The sequence below is a fragment of the Panicum virgatum genome, chromosome 8N, assembly GCF_016808335.1.
Source record: "Panicum virgatum strain AP13 chromosome 8N, P.virgatum_v5, whole genome shotgun sequence".
NCBI classification, from domain to species: Eukaryota; Viridiplantae; Streptophyta; class Magnoliopsida; order Poales; family Poaceae; genus Panicum; species Panicum virgatum.
Window position 1 is genome coordinate 13,104,020 of NC_053152.1, and position 5,025 is coordinate 13,109,044.

The following is a 5,025-nucleotide window of genomic DNA, read 5'->3' on the forward strand; positions in this document are numbered from 1 at the left end:
CATTAGTTGGACATGCTAAGCCATTTTCACAGTGGATTGATGGTGCGCCTAAAGAGAAGTGGTCACTTCTGTATGACACAGATGGGAGATGTTATGGGATCGAGATGACCAACCATGATGAATGTTACAATATGGTAATGCGTCGTGTTCGTGGATTTCCTCTTGTTGGCATTGTTGAGTTCATCATGTATGGATGTATAAGGTATTTTCGGGAGCGATACGCATCAGCCGCTCCCTTACTTAATGATCCAGGAGTGCATTTTTGCAGAAGGGTCAATGAGTACATGGAGAAAAAAATTGAAAAGGCTCAGTCATATCGATGGGCACAAAGGAGCAGACAAAGGGTAATTCAAGAAGTTTTGATAACCATTGACGGGAGGGTATTTTGCCGATGTCAGAAGCCAAAGGCGCATCACTTACCATGCTCCCATGTCATCGCGGCTTGTTCTGTATCTGGGTTAGATGCTGCGTCCTATGTTTCTCAATATTTCACAAAAGAAGCCACAGCACAGACTTGGTGTCATGAGATATACGGCATCGGCATTCTAGGCCCATTCACTCAAAAAAATTCCCATCCAATTCTCATCCCTGATGCAGCTACGAAGCGAGGCATAGGCCGACGGCAGACACGTCGGATCCGGAACGGAATGGACGAGTCCGAGGCTGGAAAGAAGAAAATAGGAACCATAGTGTATCTAGCTGCGAGTACGAGATCACAGGTTGCCATTGCTCAGCACGGCGATCACGGATTTCCCAAATGTCGCATTCTTTGCCCAAACATACGTGACAAAAGACGACAACCCAATAGCAGTGCCCTTCCACCATTTCAAAAAGATGTGACAACACGGCAACCACACCAGCTCACCTTCAAAGCAGTCTCTCTGGCGAGGACGACGGACCTGTCATTCTACAGCAAAGGTCTGTGGCATGTAGTGGGGAAGCGGCATCTAGGCGCGATCGACCGAGCGGCAGCAATGCAGTGCTGTGAGTCAGCATGCACAGAGATGCATCGAGTAGTCATTTCGAGAATCGAATCTAGCCTTTTCAGTGTTAGGTCATCTAGCCTCTTCACTGTGTTGTTATGTAGGCTTTTTAGGTGCATTTACACTCCACACTCCGGGTATCAGACCATTGTGCGCCTATAAATACTCCGTAGTTTGTGAACTCCCAGCAGCACTCAAACACCAAAGCTCATTGTATATCCAATGTCTGGAGGTGGGTCTAGCGGGAAGAATTACTACGGTTTTGGGAAAGGAAAAGGGGGAAGAAAGGGAGACCCCATAATATGGGAGGGGCCTCTTGGACCTGATTCCTTTCCGGAAGCAGTGTTTGAGTTTCCGCCACAGCAAAAGAGTGAATTTACCAATGAAACTCTTCTTCGACAATACGATAACCGTAGAGAACCATGGCCAAAATACAGACATGGTGAGGACTGCTTAGTGCAGATGTGCACCGACGGGATGGATGGCGGTCGGCGTTTCTTTAAATGTCCACACGCATGGGTAATACTCGGTTGTTTCATTTCTTTTTCTTCAATGAGACACCTTACATGAAATTTGTTTTGCAATCTTCCGATACTCCAGAAAACTGTGGTTTTACTAGGTGGGTCGATCCTGCACCAATTGATTCTGTTCAGGAGTTCATCGAGTACCTCCAGATAAAGATCTTTGATCTGGAATGCAAGGTGAACCATTATGAGGAAGTGAGCGAGGGTAACAAAGACGACGAAGTTGATGATACCAGCAATGCTGCCGGCTCACAGGAGGAACCATGCACTATTCCTTACTGCAACTGCCCTTGTCACAAGAAGAAGGGCCCTGCGCCTCCGGCACCACCGCCTGCACCACCTGCAATGGGTTCATACTGCGGAGAAGGCTCAACGCAGTTTGCTACGTGGGGTACGGCTACTAGGACTACCCTAGTGCTAGTGACATGTTGCATCGTTGTGTTTGTTCTGTTTTTTTTTTTAAAAATTACCTAAGGCATGTTAGGTTAGTCCGGAATCTGTTTACCGTAGTTTGCAACGGGTTCTGCCATGCCACTGCATGTGTGATGTGTGTTTCATTATCGTTGTATTATGATGTTTGTATCTGATGTTTGTATCTCTGATGTTTATTTGCAAGGAGATAGCTGTGGACCACTTATTTATACACTTCAACGTTTGCCTCTTATCACTCTCGTATTTTCCATTACATACAATAGATGGTATGTTTATACTTCGATGCTCCATTACGACTAAGTACGATTCAAACTCGACATTATGTACAAGTCCAGTGAATGCAAAGTTAGGTACGAGACATACATATAAGTATAATACAATATTAACAATACTAAATGCGAATACATGTTAAACCGATGAACATCATATGTTATAGATCATGACATGAAATCATCTAGGTCGTCATCCCAGTTGACAGATGGTGGTGCTGCAGGTGGTGTAGTATGGCTTGACGAACCTCTTGCCTTTCCCTTTCTCTTTTTTCTGGATTTACGTTCATATACAGGGGGACGAACATCATGTGTTGAAGGCCATGGTTTGGGGGGCATGAAGTCATCCATGTCGTCATCCCAGTTAACACAAGTTTGTGCTGCAGGTGGTGCAACATGACTTGATGAACCTCTTGTCTTTCTCTTTGTCTCTTTTCTGATTCTAGGTTCATGTAAAGGGGGAGGAACATCATGTGTTGGAGGCCATGGTTTCGGGGGCATGAAGTCATCCATGTCGTCATCCCAGTTAACACAAGTTGGTGGTTGAGGTGCTGCATCATGACTCGACGAACCTCCGGGCATCTGTTCTTGCGCAGGCCAAGTACTATCACCCGAAGATCTTATCCACCTCCTTCGTCTAGTTTGCGGCATAAGTCCACCACCAAAGATACATATCAATTTACGGAAATTTGGTATCGATTTGTTAATCAACTCCGTGTCCTCGGGGTAATCCTAGCATATAATTACACAATAATTTTACTATTTCGTAAATATGGATTACAAATAATGGACGTGATTAGAACTAAATAAGAGTTACCTTAATGTGCATCTCATACACTTCTGGCCGCATCCATATCTTACAATTAGTTTGTAAGAATCCAATAACATAAGGATGATTCGCTAGTTCACATACCCTCATCTATATCTTCCGACGTTTTAGCAGGTGTTCCTTTAAATCTTGCATTGTAATACCTCGAAACAATGTCAAATCTTTAAACTCAACTAATTTGGACAACACCATCTCTATCGTACCATCCACTAATGGATCTAACTTCTTACTGATTACAAGATGTGTCATGATGTCAAGAAATATACTAGATTTTTCTTCGGTCCATGAAAATCCAACATAATTGGAGGCAGGCATTGCCTTATGCTGCAATAATAATAAGGTACTGTCATTCTAAGTTTACTATTCTATATTTCAATATCCAAAAACTAAATCTATTCTAATTCATAATTATTTTAGAAACAAGTCTATAATAGTTGAGAAATATTGGTTACCTGCGGTTCGGATCCAAAATCCTACAGGGCTTCGCCGGTTTTTTTACCTCCCTCACCCCTCCTCTCTCCCTCTCGTGGGCAGAAAATGAGGGCGCAGAGGGAAGGGGCGGAGTTTTAGATTTGAAGGGGGAGCCTGCCGCCCCCCTGCCGGGCGGCAGGCCCCCTGCCGCCAACTGGTGGGGCGGTAGGAGGCCTGCCGCCCGGCAGGGGGCGGCAGGCTCCCTCCAGGGACCTCTGCGCAAAATAAATTTATTTTTATTTACATATAGGTCCCTACCACCCCCTTGCCGGGCGGTAGGGGTACAAAACTGTGAAACCTGAAACCAAAAATATATTTCTGTAAATTTTTTTTTGAAAAATACAAAAATAAAAAAAACGCTGCGTCAGGACCTGTTAGGTGTAGGTGGCTTTTGGATTTCAAATTTGTTTTCTCTCAAACGGTGAACGTATTTTTGAATCCATTTAAACTGTTATGTTCCTGAGAATCAATGCAATATAATGAGATTCAAAATGAATATATTTTTGAATCCACAACAAGCTCACTCTCTCCGCATAGGCGTCTAGCAGATAACTAAAATGTTATTTTATTAAATATACAATCCAAATATCCTTCGCCTTGAAGTAAGCTTCACGATAGCGCCACCCCCTGCCTTCCATCACCGCTATCCAGCCGCACCGAACGTCCCCCCCCCCCATTTTTACACTCAAATCCGAAAACCTGCCTGCATAGTGGTTTTGAAGTTCAAACCATCCAAATCGTCCATCTCCACTTGGTTGCCACACGACCGTATTGCCGGCGCGTATTCGGCTTTCGCCAAGTACGCCTTCAAATCTTACACTCTCGCGCACATGCAGTCTACTCAAACTTACCATTATCTTCCTTCTTAACTTAACCGACGTCATCTTCATCACACCCATGTACTATTGCTTTTCTATCTACCAGGTGAATCACCCATAATTGACGCTTGAATCCCTCAATCAAAACCTACTCAAGGTGTGTTTAGTTGGTGAAAAGTTTGGATTTTGGTTTTGTAGTATATTTCGTTGTTACTTGACAAATAATATCCAATCATAGACTAATTAAACTTAAAAGATTCATCTTGTACTAATAAGTTAGATTGTGTAATTAGTTATTTTTTAACTGTATTTAATACTCTATATATGTGTTCGAAGATTTAATGTGATGGATACTGTGCAATTTTTTTTGAAAACTAAACACCCCCACACATTCATACCTCATTATTGTTCTTGTCCGTCGATACGCCGCATGCATGCCTTCGACCGTCACACGGTATTCTACACAGCTACACCTGCAGCCCGAGTTTTCAAAAGTGGACCGTGCTGGAGCCTCGTCAACGGTAACAAAAAAAATAATATTCAGAACGCACGTCATGCGATGCCACACCAATCAATGCAATCACGTGACACGAGCATCGCCAAAACGATCCGTATCTTGATCTTACTTCATGGAGCAATAAATGTTTTCGTAAATAAAAGAGCAATAAATGTTAGGTGGCAAGTGAATTGAACTCTGCC